Source organism: Candoia aspera, chromosome 1 (genome assembly GCF_035149785.1).
Source record: "Candoia aspera isolate rCanAsp1 chromosome 1, rCanAsp1.hap2, whole genome shotgun sequence".
Taxonomy (NCBI): Eukaryota; Metazoa; Chordata; class Lepidosauria; order Squamata; family Boidae; genus Candoia; species Candoia aspera.
In genome coordinates, this window is record NC_086153.1 from 150,472,000 (window position 1) to 150,492,790 (window position 20,791).

The window sequence follows — 20,791 nt, forward strand, 5'->3', positions numbered from 1 at the left end:
GGTTGGGTGTGTTCCTGCTGTACTGGCCTCCCTGCTGCATGCAACATCCCTGGCTGAGCTGGTGGATTCTCTTTTTGTGTAAGAGTTTTTATTAGATTTAGAACAAAGATAAAAACTACAAAAAAGAAAAAAACTATAAAAAGAAAAAAAAACTGAAACTGTGAAAACACAAAAAGAGAAAAAAAAATACATAAAGAGGTGACTTCTGACTTTTAACAGCAAGAATCTACAACAATTTTCCATAATCAATCCCTTACTCTAGATTAAACCAAAATCACATTATTTCTATAAATCATTGTATTAGCACATTATAAAAATCACTAAATACGTTTGCTCCTTCCCCTTATATTAAAAGAAAAGGAAAAATATAAACCTCCTAATCAACTTTCCCCCACCAAAATAACATGTATTTAATTATTTCCGTCCTACTACTATTCTATACTTTTCTGTCTGCTATAATAATGATCAAACTAAAAAGCTTATAAATTGTCTGCCATTATAGTTAATAATACAACAGTTATAATAATCATATTAAGCCTAGAACCAAGCATTTATTATTATATCTCATGAAACTTAATCCAGATCATTAGAGAGAAATGAAGTCAAACAAGCCTTAAAAGCAATCCAGATAATTATTCTTAAACCCTTACCCCACTTCAAAATAAACCAGAGCATTTACATATCAAACAGCCCAATTGCCCCCTTTAAAGACTCTGACTTCTCAGCAGGAAACCTCCCATAGATAACAACCCCTCCTTTTCCATAATGTTCCATCAGAAAGTTAGTCTCACTTATGACTTGCAATTGGTTCTGTCCCTTTAATTTCTTCAAGTCAACTACCCAATCGTCATCTGGCATTTCAACAGAAGCCTCAATCTCACTGTTAGTAGAAACATTTCTATCGTTGAGCTTTTCAGTTTCTTCCATGACATCCCCAACCAGATGACATATTTTAGAACTGATGTTCTCTACAATGTCCTGAATATCTTGCATAATAACTTGACAAGAATCGAAAAGAATCTGTTTAAGCTCAAAATGGAAATCCAAGAAAGTCTGCTTGAAATCCTCCATGTCTCAGGCAGTAGATTATGAGTTGGTGGATTCACTTGATGGATTGGTGATTGACTTCCTTGAGGCTGAGTCCTTGGGGATTTTAACTTATCCCTGGGCAGCAGGGAATCTGGGGTCACTCAGGAGTTTATGATCCTGGTGGCAGTCATGGACCTATCCCAATTATTGGAGGTCCAGCATATGTTGGAGGTCTCACACAAGATCTGGTTTTTGTACTGGGGCAGTTGCAACCTGATCTGAGGGTAGAGGACATTACCATCTGTCAGCTGTCATAGTCAAATCATTCTCTGATTGCTTTGCAGCTTATTGGTGCTATCTCTCCCCACAGGGAGATAGGACCCATTAGAACAGACCAACTCGGGCAGCTGGTGGATGTTCTAAAGTAGAAGGGATTGGAAGGATGGTTTTGTTCCCTTGAATGGTGGTTGTTTTATAGATGTTGTTGTTTATGGAATTGTTCTTTTAACTTTGTGAAAAAGCCCAGAGTTAACTTACTTACTTACTTACTTACTTACTTACTTACTTACTAAATAAATAAATAAATAAATAAATAAATACCTGTAATACATTATAAATCATAGGAGGGGAAACGGCATGTGCACACAGAAATAAACGCATACACAAAGCACACATATGGGATTCTGCCCTGTGTATCCTCAATGCCACTAATCACAACTGCCAAACAAGAATGTTCTGCCAAGAACAAGCTAATCAATAATATATTGAATATTAGAATAATAGAAATGGAGTTCTTCTAACAACTGCCTTAAAGCAAATGAGTATTATTTTACCCATGTTGCTGATGTGGGAAGAGGGGGGAAGGACCGATTCTGAGAGAGGATGGCTTGCCTTCCTAATGAATTAATGGTGGAGGCAAGATTAGAACCTGATACCTCTCAATCTGTTGCCATTTCCATCTGCAATCATCAAGGATTGGGGGCTTTGTCTGTCACTGAAGCCCAAATGCTTCTCCAGAAGTTGCTGCTCAAAGTGCATGGATATCTATAGCAAATCTACTTATCCCAGGAAGAATTAACAGCAGGTGCACAATCCTTACCAGGTTCAAAAAATCATCCATTCTGCTGTGATCATTTTACCTTCTAGGGCTGGATCAGGGAGTCTTCAGACTGCAAATGTGGTCTTTTTGCCCATGTCTATGTGTGTATATGTGCATATATATATATCCCCCTCTCCCAGTAGCTTGATTTAAACCACCTTTCTCCAACTGGCTATCCCCAGCTGTGTTGTGACAGCAACTTCCAGCATTCCCAGCCAACCTCACCAAGTTGTCTGAAGAGGCAAAAGAGTTGCTCTTTATTTCCTTTAAAATGTTAGAAGACAAATAGCCCACCTATGATGACTCTCTCCTTCTGGCTACCCAACTGTCAAGCTGGGAGGAGGGAAAAAAACATGTTTGGGTATCAGTTTTAATTTCTCAACATGAACTGTACTCTGAATGCCCAGTCCTGACCTGTCATTGTTACTTAGCAAAGAAATGGAGCAACTATACTTTCCTCTCTTCTCTTCTTTCTTTGGTCATGCCGCTGGATGACTTGAGTCCTGTTGCAATTCCTCAACATGTATTGGAAACCATGTGAGGTGAGGTGATCCCCATGACAACCAGTGATGCCATAAAGGCCCGAGCAAGCAGGTGGAGAATAAAGGAAAAGAAAAGCACAGTAATAAGGGATACAGGATGGCATGCACCAGACTTTCCTGACCTTGCTCCTTCCAGATGCATCAGATTACACCTCCTATCATTCCTCACTGCCAGGGAGAAGCTAGGAATGCCTGGAGAAGCCAGCAAGGGAGCAGATGTTGAAAGAGCAGTGGTAGCAACAGGACAGGGAGGACTGTAGAGAGAAGAAGGGAGATGTGTGTTTTCCAGTACTCAGTGGAGAAATGGCCTCTCTGAACAGATGGCAGAGAAAGAGAAGAAGAGTTTGAGAGGAATCCAAAAACTGAGGTTGGTTGTATGTTGGCAATGTTGTGATTTTGTGTTTGTTGATCACATTTGACCATTTTGAAACACCTAGCTGATCCTACCAGAACTGTGAAAGAGGCAGACTTTTGGCTGGATTCAGTAGGACCCTGCTTGTGTTTGAGATAAATTGGTTGTTCAGCGGGAGGTGCCAAATCATTTGGCGCATACTTTTCCCTTCAACCCCTGCCATTTCAAACAGTATCAGCCAGGGCTACTGCATTCATTCAGTTCATGAGCAGATGCCAGCAGCACCTCCCTTCTGCTGTTATGTCTCGGAGCAAGGAACTATAGGGAGGAGGGGACCATTCAAGGCACCTAGCCAGGTGGCTAGCAGAGCTGTTAGGGCTGGGAACCTAGACAGATGTACCTCACTATCCACATCTGTTCTGTTTAAAGGGGCTGAATGCTCTCCCAGTAATTGTTCTGGGCAGCACATATCATTGGCCCAAGCCATTTATTTTGACCACAGTTTCAGATCAGACAGCAAGGTCATTTTCCACTACAACAAAATGCTTACTCCCACCTCCCCTCCCCATTTCCCCTGCTTTTGGGAATTGTTAGTGGGGAGAAGTGGCAGGAGAGTTAATATTTCGAAAAGCTTTGTTGGGAAGTGGGGGGAAGAAAAACAAAAGCCTGTTGCCAAACAGTCCTTCCACTCTGCTGGCTGGCCAGTCTCTGAGGGTTCTGTTCCAGAACGTCTGCAGCGGAATGAATGAATCACAGGAAGCCCTTGGGGATTCTTGCAGCCACATCCATTATTCTGTCCAGGGCATCAGACATCACCTGTAGATGAAGGGAGTGGAAAACTCTGCTGCTTCTACTGTGCACCTCATTATACCACAGTGTACAATTAGCCATGTGTATGCAGTTAATAGCTGCCTGGAGAACGCACGAGGAGAGGAAAGAAGTCGAGCATGCTTATATAATACGCAGCGTAAGGCTGTTTTGGAGATTAACTAACTAGATTTTTTTAAAGATCGTGGCTAGTAAAGTTGGTTTCTAGAACAAAAAACAAGGGAGGACAGTGATTTTTCATTATTATTTTAAACAGCTGGAAGAAAAGTCACGATTGAAAATGGTTGATATACCTGTCTGTCGAAGATCAAACCTTGAAATCTCCGAGTCCCTGTTCACAAGCATTACTTGAGTATGCCTCACACCAGCAAAGCAGATTAACACTGAATGGACACTGAGCTTAAAATCGTTCCCAGTATTAATGCACAGATGTGATGGCTACTCAGAAATAAGGCTCGTTATGTGGTGTAATAAACATGAATGCAATTTCAGTGACAGAAGCACACTTCAGATTACTGATTTTCTTTCTACATTATCTGAACGTTTCATAAGATCATCTAAACTTTGACAAGTTGTTTTCTTAATTTAACATGTTGTTTGTTAGCTTCCCAGTGTTACGTGGTTTAAGATGGGCAGCCATATACCTTTTCTAAATAATATTATTTCTAAGTAACAATAATAACAACAACAAACCTCTCCCAGTAGAATAAACTGATATGAATTTATATGTTTTACACATACCAAATTGGGTCTCCTATTGCTTCTTAAAAATAGATATGTAACACAGGAGAGAAAAGGTTGGCAATTTCTAAGAAGTTTTGGGGAGTAATGCTAACTCCTGCTGAAGCTACTCCTTTTTGGTAATAATTCCTCTCCCCAGCTGCTGTCTGCTCTGCAAGAAAGCATATCAAGGGCAGCTTTAGGAAACACTAGACAACTGGTGATCCATTGGGCCATCGTTTCAGAGATATTTCCTTACCAGATTCCTCAATGCCTTCAACAACGGCAGTGCTTCTACTGTACTGCCTTCACTGGAAAAGTTCTTAAAAATTCAGGGAGATATTCGGAGATGTATGTGCCTTGAAAATAGCCCATGGCATTCATATTGAACTGTTTGGCACAGCCAAACATTGGGAGTTGACCACAGGAAACATTTTATGACATAAAATGCTTTATGATCATTTTTATGTCATAAAATGTTTGATAAAATCTGCCAAATTTCAATTCCATGGGAGCCATGGGTCCCAGATTTTGGATGCATTCTGTAAGTTATCCCATTTGAGGTACCTTGGCTCAAAATTGTGGGCCTATGACACGCCATTTTGCCCAGTTAAAGGTTACAAACAAACATGAGAGTTTTAGTAGCAAATACTGTAGATATTAACCTCCCACTGCCCCAGCCACTATTTTTTGCTCTCTTTCCTTACGAAACTGGCAGCCCTCTGCAGTTCCTTTTCCAGAAATCCAACCTGGGCTTTCCATGTAATATGCAGTTCAGTCCTTAGAGTCTGAGATATGGCAGTAATCTTTGTTCCTGTAATTACGTTGCTAGTATTTAATAACTGGCAGCAGCCATCTCATCAAAATGAGGGCTATCAGAGCTGGGCTGCAAAACTCCCCACGAGCCCTAGATGAGCCCTAGATGGCTACAACTTATGAGCTACAAAAATGTAGACAATCCCTAACATCCAGTAAGGGATGTTGGAGATTGTCTACATTTTTTGTAGCTCATAACTTGTAGCCCCAATCAAAATGGAAGTAATTGAGTCACCCATTCATGCAGATACCAGGGTAACAATGGCACTTGATTACACCAAAATAGATGCAAAGTAAGTGTTAATTCATTTGTAGCATTTGGTAGAATTAACATAGCACAGAGCTAACAGCTCTGGAAGTATGTTGCATAAGTATTAGGTAGAGACAGAGAAATTTGTTTCTTCACATGAGTTCCCTGTACACAAAGATAAAGCTAATATAATTCAGTATATTATAGTGGTATTTTTATTCTCTAAGAAGCCTGGCCTGGTCCGTTTTACTCTCTTTATGAACTGTTATTTTACCACAGTCCTGTTGTTACAGCTTTGTTCCCTTTGTCTGTAACTCAGTGAATCAGTGGAAATCCCAAGTTAGCTCTGTCTGCCTAGCCCTCCTAAGCTGATCGAAGGCAAACACACCTATAATTTGGGTCTATGTTTTACCATGCCTTTCTCAAACCTGCCAACAAAACGAAAAGCATCTTAGCATCAGGGCTGCAACTGGGGGGTAGCAACCGGGGCATGTGCCCCGGGCGCCGTGCTGGTGGGGTGCCAAAGTGAGCGCTGGGGGGGGCACCAAAATGGGCACAGAATCCATGTTTGCTCCGGGTGACACAGACCCTAGTTGCGGGCTGCTTAGCAGTCCCTTCAGTCTCCCGATGGGTCCTGTTAGGGAGACATGAGCTGAATGAAGATGTGAATGGTAGTCCTTCTGAGTGATCTGTCCATTGGTGCTTCTCTCTAGCCCCCAAACCTTTAGCAATGGGATGAAACTCATTGATACTCCTAAGAATTCCATTATAATCTATTGGAATATAGTATATTTGAAAAACAGATGAGTGGCAGTATGGACTGAGGGAATTAAAAAGCAGTAAGCTATATTTAAAGACAACAACACATGCAGTGGTTTCCTGCGACTGTGCTCTGTCTATCATCCATCCATCCATCCATCCATCCATCCATCCATCCATGGATATTATAATATACATGAGCAGACCAAACTGGAGGAAAAAGAAGTAACTTATTTAGGCTTATTTAGTAACCTGAGCTGGCCAGGTTTCATTCTCTGATGCCCAGTTTGAGCTCAGAGAGCTAGGATATCCTTTTATTCCACAAGTTTCTATACCACTCCTTTTCTCCTTTTCTACCAGTTAGGGGGAAAAAAATCACAATGTTGAAGGGAGAGCTGAAAAAAGGAAATCTAGCATCAGAGAATCACTCAACAACTGTCCTTCTGGTGCCTGGTTGGTCCAAGAGGCCAAAGGGAGGCTTGCTGGGGGTGAGTTTGTGTACATTCATAGGCTCCAACAGTCCCTCACCCCCAACACATCATCAGACCAGTGTGGAATGTATGCCATGAATTTCTTCCCACTGCTTTCCCACACATGGGTCTTCAATGCCTAGAATTCTCTTTTTTCCCTATTTTTAATTTTGGTTTTTCTTCTGCTTTCTTCTTGTTGTGTCACTTGTTTCTTGTTTGTTTTTAGTTTTTTATTCAATTTAGTTTAGAATCTTTCTTTCTAAGCCAACAATTTATTTTATAATAGCTTTATGGTCTACACGTATGTTTGCCGGGAGCCAGATTGGTGTAGTGGTTAAGGCACCAGGCTAGAAACTGGGAGACCGGGAGTTCTAGTCCCACCTTGGGCATGAAGCCAGCCAGGTCACCTTGGGCCAGTCACTCTCTTTCAGCCCTAGGAAGGAGGCAATGGCAGACCACTTCTAAAAAAAAACCTTGCCAAGAAAACTGCTGGGTCTTGACCAGGCAGTTGCCAGGAGTCAACCTGACTCGAAGACTATATGCTATTGTTATTAATATGTAATGCCCTTCAAGAAAATTGCACTTTCTAAAAGAACAGCCATGCTGGTTATGACTTCTTGAAGCTGCCAAAGCCTGCATATTATTTGGAGGGCACCCAGTTTGCCTTAAGTAAAACAGATTGCCTTGTATACAAAAATCTATTCCTGGCTCCTCCAAGTTTTCTTCATTCCAGCAGTACAAATAGAGGTGGGGTGGGGGAAGGCAAGCCTTTTTATTGCTGGCATTGTTAAAAAAAATTAGTTTTCAGAAGGCCCTGCCAATCTACTGGAAACCCTCTGTAGGGACACCAGATCTAGCAGTAGATCCAGGTCAACCTTCTGCTCATATATGTCTTATATTATGATGATGGCTCAGCAAATTGTATTGGGCTTAAGCTCACCTACTGCTCTTCTTGGCTATACATTCAGACTGTTTGGGAGATCTAGACAGTGGGGAATACAGTGAAGACTGGATAGCTGAGATGGGCAGATTATCTGGGGAACAAATAAAGAAGCAAGCAAGCAAACAAAACATTAGAATAAGCGTGAGCAGATGGTAATTGGAACCAGATACCTCACATCCTTTCTGCGTATTTTAAGCATGTAAATATAAATGCTGGGCTGGAAATTGGCTGGAAAAGAATGAACCTGAAGAGGAATTAAAAAGCAGAAGAAACCATAAGCAGATGCCCCTATTTTGTGACAATGGGGTGGTGGTGGGGTGGGGGAGAGGGTGCCTTTGGTCTGGTGTTTGAATTTAGATGCCTGGACTTTCAGCAGCATCTGGGATAGAGCAGGTTGGTAGGAATTCAGCTTGAAGAGCCAAAGGTCACGGCAGAGTGAAAGTAATCTCTATTATGGAAAGTCTGGCCTGGAGGAACCTTGGCTGAAGAGGAAGGAGAAGGAAGAAAGGTGTATTGTCCAAGCAATATTCAGACTGAAAGAAAAATAGAAATACTCTTAAAAAATCACTCTTCCCTCAATTTGGGGAATGCATTTTACAATTTTCTAAAAAACGTGTGTTATGGAACTGTCTCCACAAAGATGCTGAAACAGACAAATTTGGAACAATGAGAAACAAAGTCCTTCATGGATTTGCTAATCCTTAGGGAAAGGCCTGTCCTTCTGGACAGGATAGAGAAAGCTGAGATGGAAGTTGAAGGTCTGGACTTCCAGGGCTTGGGCTGAGGAGGTGACAAACAGTTGTAGGCCTGCAGTAAAATGCTACAGGATATCTCCATTTCTTATTCAGTGCTCAATATTCCTGACACCTCCTGTTCTATCACCCTCGTGACCCTTCTCTCATTCAGTTGGCCCTCAGCTACTGAGCATGCACAGTTCTCCCTGGGACACCTTCTCTTTTTGAAAAGCTGGTATTTTCCTCTTTTTTCTCCATGGCTGTGTTTCTTATTTAATCCTATCAGGATTTCACCATTTCAATTTACTATTAGTGGGCATGATATCAAAAGTGAAAGGCAGGAATAAGAAAAAGAGAGGTGCAAGACAGTCTCAATTCTGACTTGAATTATAGGACTACCAGACCGTATCAGCAATCACCAATATGATGCTTGCAAAAGCAGCTCTGTCCAAATACTGTTCAAAAACAATATTCCAGACTTACATAATATATTTTTCACAATTTGTTATAACCACCGTTTGTTGATTAGGATGCAATGCGTAGGTTCATACAACCTGTAAAACTGTAAGTGATGGATTACAATGCACAGCAGCTGGGTTCCCACATCATGCTTAACCAAAGCCAAACAAAACACCTTATGGCTTAATGCACTGTGTGAACAAAATTTGCAAGTAGCAAGTGGGGGTGAGGGAATCATAACAGGGCTCCTCTACAAATGACACTAAACAGAGATCAGCTGCTGGCGCTGTCAATGGGAGGATTTTTCCATTGATCCCAATTACTCCATTAGGAACACTTTCACTGAGATCCTGGCCAAAGGGGGAAAGCCTAACCTAGCCCTTCCTCAGTATTTTTGGAGTAAAATTGCTCCTTCCCAAGTTCCTTTGCAATGAAGTCTGAGGCCCCTGCATTCCAGATATTCCTACACTTGGTAGAGCCCAACCTTCAAAAGCTAAGTGAGACCAGAGTAACAATAAGCAGGCTAAGCCTGGTAAAGCCATCTGACTTGCATTGTCTTCAATATCCTTCACAATTTATCCTTTTTCTTACCTATGGAAATTCCTTAATATTTTATGTATGTATGTATGTATGTATGTATGTATCATGTTTTTATGACTGCCCATCTCCCTCGCAAACAAATTCCTTGTTGCAGGTAGCCAAAAAACATAATGTGCAAAATGCAAAATACGTAATATTACTTTCTGCTACTATCCTCAGAAAAGTACTGATTAGCATACTGTAAGAGGTCCAGGCTAAATCAAGGCCATTTTCAAGTCACCAATTCTGCCCACAGGGTATACCCCTGGTATGACAAACTGAGAAGAAGAAGAAAACAACAGATGGACCAAGTTATTTCTCAGCCAAAGCTCTGCCTCTAGGTTGCCAGGAAGTACCACCCTTAGCAAATGTTACTTGCTCTCCCCATTGTACAAGTCACGGGCAATTTTCTAGGGCAGTTTGAGGCTGCAGGATCCCAGTGGAAAACTGTACACTGGACCTGCTTAGTGAATTGGTGTGAGCAGCCATCCAGTGAATAGGCAGCAGGAGGTCTAGGCTGATCCAAATCAGCCAGTTATGGAAACTCTGAACACTGTTGCCTCCTCTGCATGGAAATCATAAATTACAAGGAAAACTAAGAAGCATCCTCTGCTAAGTTCCTCTTCTTCTGTCCCAGCACGAAGGCTTTTGAGTGAAAGAAAAAATCTCTTTCCTGACTGGAAGCTAGAACTGTCACTCAAAAAACAGCTTCTCCTTCCCTCCTCCTTCTCCCACTTCTCCTCAGACACTTGTACATGGAATTCTTGGAGAAAAATATAGTGATTTTGCAGGCCAATCATCCTGGAGTTCCTCTAAATCCATAAAAACATGTATGATGTAAGTGTAATAAATAAATAAATGACTGTTGAGGTATCAGAAGAAGTAAAATTTGATATGGTTTGGGAGGCTACTAGTTTTGGGTGGATGTCTGAATGGCTCCAAGTCATTCAGTTTTGATTCTGGATTCACGGAAGTTAAGGCACATCCCTAGCATTTGGTTATTTAGGCTCATAGACTCTGCCCAGTTTCTGGATTCATTTTTCCCGTTAGAATTTTTATGTGATAGGAGGTGGAAATTACCTGAATACTGCTTGAGGAGTGATCGTATTAGCTGTACGTATATATATAATTCCCTCCCTCCCTCCCAAATTATCCACCCAAATCAATCCACTGCCGGATGAAGGCCTCTACCCTGAACCATGCTGGTCCAGTGTGGGTTGGTAAATAGATGTTTTTCCACTTCCCAGTCTAGGGTTGAGAGTCATTGGCCCCAAGTCACCCAGCCAGCTGCTTCCATGCCTAATGGAGGCCTAGAATGTGAGTTTCCCTTCCCTAGTCAATATCCTAACCACTACTCTTCACTGGCTCTTACCATTTTATACTGTGTATATATGATGTATATACACATATATGTCTGTCTGTGTGTATAGAGGAAGAGACACACACATACATGCATACACACTATAATTGATATGCTGATTTTATCCAAATTAAAAATAATGTGAATATTATGATAAGGTCCCCCTTATCACACATCTACTCCCAAGATGTGTCTCTGTGTGTCTATTACTCAGCCTAGTCACCTTTAGTCCTGCCCTGTCCAATTTCTGCAGTAGGATCTCTTCAAGACCACATGCAGTCCTTTGCTCCCAAACGCTTGTGCTGCTCTAAATAAATGTATCCGCATTGGTGGTGCAGCTCTTGGTTTCTCATTTCTTTGAAATTAATGCAGCCTTGAAAATGACCATTCTTTTGAAGATGCACAATTGATTGTTTGAAAGGACAGTGCAAAACCATCACGCTTGCTATTTGCCCACTCTCTCAACTTAGCTTTGGGTTCCAGGCATTTTCTCATGTGCTTTTTACAGAAACACTCTTACAAAGCCTTGGAGAGCTGACAGCCATTGCTGTTTCTACATATGGTCGTTATTAAGATGAGCAAGGTGTTTGGTTGCAGCTAAGCTGTAAAGATGGAACAGAGTTTTCTGTTTACATTGCAGAAACAACTTTGCCTTAAACAAAGTTACTTTTACAAGTTGTAGCCAAGCACCTTGAATCTGACCACTTCTGGGTGGCCACAAACTCAGCCATGTTAACAAGGCCTTCCTGTCAAATTAGTTTATGGCTTCTGATTGTTGTTGAACAGTTCTTCTCAAGGACTGGCATTCTATTACGGACTGCAGGGGAAAGAAAGAAAAGAAACGAACTTGAAACCGTGGCATTAAACAAGGCATTAAAAAGGCATAGCATGCTAATTATTTAGACCCAGTGGGGGGAGGGGGATTGTAAGTAGTCTATGCTGTTGAGATATTGGTATAAACTCTAGAAATGATGCTTCTCTGACCAAGGTCATCCAAAACCTGCCCTTGATAAACTACCAGTTCCCATAAATATGAGGCAATGCTTATTTGAGTTACTGAAATCTCTGTGCTCTGCTCCATACCCTTACTGTCCTAGACAGCAATCCCATTTATTGGTTACTGAATCCAGCCTATGGGTGTCTTGCCAGCATCACGCCATAACAAGCATGATAGTTCTCCCAAGTATCTTTCCATATTGGCTCTTTGGTCAAATGGTGTGACAGTAGAACAAACAAATGATGTTCAAAAGAGCAAAGTAGCCAGCCCTGGGCTAGGGAAGTGGTGGACCTCCAGATGTCCCTGAAATAAAACTCCCAGCAACCAAGCTGGAATGGCTGACAGTGAAGAGGGCTTAGAGCTGTAATTCAGCAATATCTGGATATTTGGGGTGATGTAAGTCTAAGATCTAGCAAGCCAAGTCTGTTGCCAAGCCTTTTCTTCCCCAGATTGTATTCACCCCCACCTCCCCACAGGCTTAGATACAGAGGTTTGAAGAACCATTTCCATCTTGGCTTTCACAAATGATATATATTTCAAAAGTGTAGCACAAAGTTTGGAGAAAATATACAAGCTAATTATAGCAGGCTAATTTGTTACTACAATATACAGTTCAGTCCAAACCTATGCCAATAATATCCAATTGATACAGTATCTCCTTACTGAGATATGACCTCGATAACCCCTAGTTATAAATTTAGGCTGACTTTTTTCCCCCAAACTCTAGACCGTGTGCCAAATGTTTATTACAAGCACACACTGACGGATAGCTCCCTTAGACAAATAAAACAAGCAATCTGATCCAAGGTCTCATGATAGATAATCTGCAGTTATAACTTTTAACTCAAACATCTGGACAACAGCCAAGGAAGATGATCTCATGCATTTTTTTTTTACTGAAGTGAGTTTGCAATCTGAGAAAAGAGAAAGTAGGTTTCCCTTTTGTCTACAAGAACAGTTGAAGAGTTGCTTGGAGGCCTATCAGGCCCTCCTTAATTAGGACTGGTAATGGGTGACAAGGTTTCTTATATACCACTACCAGTCTTCCACTGCATTGCACACCACAGAGGAATGTTGAAGCACATATTTACCCTTTCCTGTTTACAACCAGCAGTAAAAATCCCTAGCGGCAGGGAACTTTATGAACTTTGACTTTAAAAAAACCTAAACAATAAAACCTGCATGATTTACTAGTGATCTCAGAGCCAATTCAAGCATCACGTCTGGGAGATGCCCGTCATAGGTTATACTTCAGCCACTGAAATAGAGTGCACTCTGTAACTGCATAACCAGCATTCGATTAGCTTTCATTGTGTAGACCTGGATCAATCCCCCCCCCCTTTCACCATCCAATGCATTCATGTTGTGACCATTGTACTCAAGAAGCTCTGGCAAAATTTTGGATCAGTAGAATTTTGAAATTTATGAAGGTTTATGCCTTGGTCCATTTTTGGTGCAGCAACAAGATTACCATTTCACTGATGACAAAATCTAAATCAATAACTGATCTGGTTAGACCATTTAGACCACAGTGCTCATGCATTAGCATCATCTTTATGGTACATCATGTTCCTGATTTAGACCATACAACTTCTGATGGGTTGTCTTATAAGCAAATAGAGCCATTCAGGTCTTTAGATCCAAAAAGAGGTAGTGCTTGTGGCATTCTGGGAATTTGAAATTGACAAGCTTGACAAGTTGTGGAGAAAGGAGGACCCACCATTCAGCTGGCCATTTGGTATGGCATTCTGTCATGTTCTAGCAGGTGGCATGATCAAAGGAAAGCTGGTATCTTTGGCATTTGAGGCCAACTTGCAGGGATTCAGTGTTGGATTCAGCTTCTGTCTAAAGAGAAGAAATCTTTCATTCCATGCAACAGTTCTCTCCTATGTAAAGAATCTGTATGTAGGGGGGAAAGCATGCATTTTGCTGACATGTACTTTCTGCCATGGATACACAGAATGGGCAACCATCCCTTGGGTAGGAAAAAGTAATGCAAATAGCACTTAGCTTCCTGGGCATTCATGTCTTTACTCTTTGAAAATCAGAAGGACTCCCAGTGGTCTTTAATGTGGTGGTGTTACATTCTGGGGTTGCCCTCCAGTAATATCATTTTGGCATGAACTTGGTAACCTAATAGAATACGCTATTCAACCTTCTCTCCCCTTTGTCAGCGGGGAATTCTCACTTTGGTTTTTCCCATTTTTTTTAATTGGAAAATAAAGTATTCTTGTAAATAGTTTCTTTGAACATCATTCCTAACATCTAAAAAGCTGAACTCCTATGGCCTGGAAAGGAAGAATTCTGTTGCAAATTGGGGAGGGGGCAGCTGAACATGCTTGACCTAGCATTAAATGAGAGGGAAATGTACTGTGGACAGGAATCCCCAGACACTTAGAAAAATGTTGGAAAGAAAACCGTAGCAGATATTATGAGAAGATGGGGGTGGAGGGGGTGAGTGCAGGGGATGAAATTAATACTAGAAAATATGAACATCAGAAGCATAAAGAATGGGTTTGTGATGGATGTGTAAAATATTTATTGGTGATTTTCCTGAATTTTAATACTTTCTTTTAAAAAAAGCAACTATTGTACCTTAAAACATTTGCTCATGGAATCAAATAGAAGCAATACAAATTTTTACTGACTCCTAAGTCAGCCAGGTTTCAGTGTGTATTGTTAAATCATTTAGCAACAGTGATCAAAGCTGAATCAAATAAATGGACACAAAAGGTTGTCGAGGAAGTTAAAAACATTGAATTTTGAAAGGGATTTATAAAAGTGAAGGGATTGCTAAGCAGCAAACTGAAAGGGCAAGCTGAAATCTCATATCTATCGTAGTATTACTTTTCGGTTGTACAAAAAAATTAACTGTGGATTTGGAAAACTCTGAAATGTTTTCCAATAATATTAATAGTTTAAGATGCAGCTAATGCATCAGGCTGCATTTGCAAAATCTAAAGCTGTCTTAATTGAATGTATCGCCATTCATTTTAGGAAATCTAAATTCCTTTGCAACCTATCAAGTGTTTTAAAAGACTGATTTAAAATGAACTGACCCTAACTATTGATGCTTTTTTTTTGGTCCATGAACTCCAGAAGATTAACAGCTGTTTTCAGGCTAGGATTATCCCATAATATAAATTTCTCATGAGGACTGAATTTAAGTCTTCTTCCCAGTATTATCCATATATATCTTGTAAGCTTCAGCACAAGGAAAAAAACCCCCTGAATTATAACTAAAAGAAGAACCAAATCCCTGCCAAGATATTAAGTGGGTGAAATAATAACTTTCTAATTATGCCCATAATAGTTTGGAGATACATCATTTCAATTCCGTAAAGAAATAGAAATCAGATTATAAGGCCAATTGTAAAGTTGAAAATCAAGAAAGTTAACCCCTCCCATCCTTATATGAAAGTCATAAATTAAATTAGAAATCCGTCCCATAAGAACTTTCTCAGTGGCTTATCAATCTGTTCAAAATCAGATCTTAATATAAATCTCTATAAACCAGTCTTGGATTACGGTTCATTTTATTCATATTTATTCTTCTCCATAAACTCATAAGGATTTTAACCATCTATTTGTTGTTGTTTATTCGTTTAGTCGCTTCCGACTCTTCGTGACTTCATGGACCAGCCCATGCCAGAGCTTCCTGTCGGTCGTCAACACCCCCACCTCCCCCAGGAACGAGTCCATCACCTCTAGAATATCCTCCATCCACCTTGCCCTTGGTCGGCCCCTCTTCCTTTTGCCCTCCACTCTCCCTAGCATCAGCATCTTCTCCAGGGTGTCCTGTCTTCTCATTATGTGGCCAAAGTATTTCAGTTTTGCCTTTAATGTCATTCCCTCAAGTGAGCAGTCTAACATTAATCTGAGATAGACAATTAAAACCATAATCCTCTACCAGCAAATATAATTTTCTAGGAATAATTATTCCAAGACATTTAATTAGTTCAAATAAACATAAGGCCCCAAATATCCATAGACATTTGAAGATCAATAGGAAGTACATTCAACATTCCAATTAATACAATAACCTAATAATTTACCAAAGTGTTATACTATATTCTTACAGTTTGGTAAGAACACTGACAATTATCAATGAGGCATAGAATGTGATCAGCATACAATAATTTATGTTCCAATCTAGGTAAAGGTAAAGGTAAAGGTTTCCCTTGACGTAAAGTCCAGTCGAATCCGACTCTAGGGGGCGGTGCTCATCTCCGTTTCTAAGCCTTGGAGCCGGCGTTGTCATAGACACTTCCGGGTCATGTGGCCAGCATGACGACTCGGAACGCCGTTACCTTCCCGCCGAAGCGGTACCTATTGATCTACTCACATTTGCATGTTTTCGAACTGCTAGGTGAGCAGGAGCTGGGATTAACAACGGGAGCTCACCCCGCCGCGCGGTTTCGAACCGCCGACCTTCCGATCGGCAGCTCAGCGGTTTAACCCGCAGCGCCACCGCGTCCCTTTATGTTCCAATCTGGCCATCCTTAAATTACCAATAGGCTAATGGTTCCAGCAAATTAAATAATAAAAGGAAAGTGGACATCCATGTACATTCTACTGGCTGAAGAAAAAATTCCATTTATGATAATTTAGTTAATGGGTCTGAATACCAATCAACAAAACTGAAAGCAAAACCATATTTCATTAAAATGTGGTCCAAAACTTTTAACTGCTCCATATCAGAGGTTTGCTCTGCAGCCAATGAAACAACCACAGCTGAATCTAATTTATCTGATTGTGTTATCTGATGCTTGACACCCTTTTATAAAACCATATTGCACAGGATGAATTATCTAAGGTAATATAGTTTGAAGTCTTTGAACCAAAGTCTGTGTCAAAATGTTAGCATCCAAGTAGCTTGGAACAAAGAGTTGGAATATCCTGTTTAACCAACCAATGGACTAGAATTTTAAAGAATATTAAATTAGTATCCCATGATCTTAAGATGCAGTTAATATAACAAAAGATTCTTGCTTGTGTTTATTGGACACATCAAAGGATACATGGTAAAGTTTGAGTTTCAGCCCCTATATGTTGGAAGTAGAATACTTTGGAAGAAACAGTGACTTACTGTAATGGTTGCCTACCCCAAACACTCAGACTCACAAGAGGTTACTTAAATGAAATCTGATTTATTAGGGAAATTATGGCAGATACAGAGAAAGCTGAGAATGACTAAAAGCGCGCCAAATACAAACTAAAAACCCTCGGCTCCAAACGTAATCCCTCCCCCCTACCGGCCATAGCAACCACCCCCCTCCCAGGTGCTGGTAACTGTTTTCCACACGTCCTGGGAAAGTAACCTTGAACACATGAGATAACCCAAACACATTCCAACCCAGCAGCCAAGAGATAACAACTCCCCGAAGAGGAATCTTCCTCCCTCCTGAGATCAAACACGTATCAGGCAAATGACATGCGAAACGTTACGATGTACCAAGCACATTGAAACGGTGAACATGACACTTACATAGTTTGGGCTGGCTTTACAATGGCACCATCTCAGTTTAATATCAATAAGGTTGTTAAGAGGCTGTTAGAAAAAGAAATAAGGATATGAATGTAACATTAAATTATATTCTGAAAATTTAGAACCTATTGAAGTATGAAGAACTTTGGATATGCTGTGTGTGGGCCATAGCAAAGTAGATTGTTTTACATTGGTGGAAAGACGCTATTACACCTGATGTAAAACCCTAGATGGAAGTCAAGTGTTCACTTCCTACATATGAACTGGCTTTCTGTTGATGTAATGGGAATGTGAGGTTTGAGCCTGCTTCTGACTCCGAAAATGAAACTTATTCGGAGTTAGAAGGGGAAAGTGAAACCTATCAGGAAGGACTTGGAGAATCAAAACTGGGAAGTGACTCAGCAGAGTGGGAGAAATTGAAGATACTGATTGGACAAACTCCAGAGGGAGATTTGAAGCCTCCAATCAGTGCTCGAGAGAGGAGAGCAGAGAAGTGTGCAAAAGAAAAAGAAGCGCGATTGGCTGGTAAGGGAAAATGGCGCGAAAAGGAGCAAATAAAAAGGCAGGTGTGCCAAGAGCAAGTTGCCGCTCCTTTGAGCTCACAGCACTTGCGGAAGAGTCCTTACCAGCATCGGAAGCCTTGCCTGTAGCCAGTGTGGAACCAGTGCCAGCGCCTTCTGCCTTCACGGACCAGCCTTCTGCTCGGGTCACTCCAGCAGAGCCTCTCTCTGCCGTCCCTGCTGAGCACAGCCTCGCATCTAGCTCCAAGCCTCGTCACTTTGCTTCAATGCAATCTGGGTGTGCCTCCAGATCTCAGCCTTGCCTAAACACTCCAGTCCAGTCCAGCCTAGTCTCCAGATCCGAGTCTTGCCTAGGCATCCCAGCCAAGTCCAGTCCTGCCTGAAGAACCCAGTCTTGCCTAGAGCTTCAGCCAAGTCCAGTCTTGTCTCCAGAACCAAGCCCTGCCCAGATACTCCAGTCAAGCATTGTCTAGCCTCTGTGTGCCAGCCTGATCCAGCCTGCGTGCCAGGACACCAATCCGAGTGTTCAGCCTCTCCTTTGCCACCTAGTTCCTTCCAGCCTTGCAGCTTTGATCAGAGAATTGGCCAAATTCTGCCTTGCTGCCTTCCCACAGCCTGACTCTGCAGTGCTGCCTGGGTGTCCTTTGCCACCTGGGTGGACTTGATTGAATTATGTGCTCTAATCTATTGCAAGAACTTGCTATTATAAATAGTTTATTCAATAAAGAAGTTTATTAGTAACTCTGCCTGGCCGTCTCATAGTCTGAACAGGACAGGGAAGTCCAGTTGATATTACTTCATGTAGTCAAGATTTCATTTGTTGTTCCTTGTTTTATATACATTTCCTCCCTCCCTCCCTCCCTCCCTGGAGATTTTCCATCTTTGGCTCAAGATAGGGTTGCATTTTCCTGCTCAGATCTCCTGGACTCACAGCTCCTGCTTGAAGAGAAGTGGCAACTATGGCTAGGAGGGCCTTTGCATCAATTGCATCTGTTCCTGGACCAAGAGGCTCTGCTCACAGTCACTCATGTCTTAGTCACATCTTGGATGGACTACTGCAATGCATTGTACATGGGGTTGCCCTTGTAGACCATCCAGAAGCTATAACTGGTCCAGGATGCAGCTTGGTACACCCATATAATACAATTACTTCATGAGCTGCACTGGCTCCCTGTAGATCTCTGGATGCAATTCATGGTGCTGGTTATCCTCTATAAAGCCCTACATGTGCAGGTCTGGGTTGTTTGAAGTTGTGCCTCTTTTCAGCGGTATCTGCCCATCCCACATGCTCTAATGGGGGCGGGGGCACACTTCAGATCTCTTCCTTGAAACAACATCTGATAGGACCTAGGAGGCATGCCTTCCATTGTGGCACCTGCCCTTGGAACAATCTCTCTGCCCCTTCCCACAAACACAAGGTTCTTCTTTCGTATCCAGCTCAAACCTTAAGCTGCCAATATGATGCCACCTTCTTGGCTTTGTCATTGGCCAAAAACAAGTCGTTTTCAGTGCATACTATTGGTAATAATCGGCAGGTCAGCAGGTGGGCCGAATTCTGTATCTCTCCACCTTCACACAGTGTGTTGTTATCCATCAGCAACCCCCACTTGGGCATATTAGTCTTACACTTAGGCACTCCAACCCTCCACCTATTCAGAGTCCTCCAAATAACATAAGGGAGGTCGAATCCCTCAGCCATGTTCTCCTCTGGGACTCTTCCTTGGTCAGTGATTTCTCTCCTCCATCTTCCAATTTGGTTTTGCTCTTGCGTGCCCTCAAGAGTGTTTGTTCTTGTCATGAAACTCTTCCTAGATTTTAGTCAACAGGTCTGAGGCTTTAACCCATCCAGAGGGTGCCAGGGATACTTCTCTTGTTTTGTTCTCTCAGCATCTGCTGCTCCTTCTCTCCTGATCTTGGGTGGTGCAAGACCAACAAGGGAGTACATTTTCTCAACCGGTGTAGGTTTAGGACATCTTGTCACTCTTTGTAGTGCTTTGTACTGCTTCATTTATGGCGACGTCAACTTGTTTCACGTGTCTAGACGCACTCCATACTGGAGCGGCGTACTCTGCTGTAGCGACACTCAAGGCCAATGCTGATGTTCGTAACATGGATGGCCGGGCTCCCCATGTGTAATTTGGTAGTTTCCTAATAATGTCATTCCTTGCACTAACCTTGGCAGTGTTCAGGCAGTGCTGTTTAAAGGAAAGTGTCCGATCAAGTGTCACACCAAGATACTTCGGTGTAGGCCAATTCTGTAATTGGTTCCCTTGCCACAGAAGGTACACAGAAGGTACACAGAAGGTGCACAGGGGGTACACAGAAGAAGCCTCCTCGAAGATTGTGAGATTTTCTTTTTAAGCTAAAATATTGTACTATCTCACAACCGGGCGTACCCTGGGCAACGGGGAATTTGTCCCACCAGCTAATCCTTCTCACACCAGACCAAACCAAACCAAAGAAACACATGGTTTACCCCACCTTACTGGCCTTTCAAAAGTACTTAAAACCTGTCTTTTTCCTCTGGAATTGAGAACAGGATGATTGGAGTTCAGAGGAGAGTAATAATTGTGAATTACTGATTTGCCTACCAAGGGTTGTATGCTGTTTTTAACAGGAATTATTTATCTTGTTTTGTTTGTTTTTGGTTTATTGTAAGCTGTCCAAAGTCACAGTGTTCATGTTGGGTAGCCATGCAAATGCTATACATAAGTAATTAATCAATGAATAAATAAATAATGAATGAATCACTGAATGGAATCCTTTCAGGAATTCTCAGTGATCTCAAATGCAAATTTGATGAACTTTGGCTGATTATCTAACAGAAAATACGTACTTAAGGGCA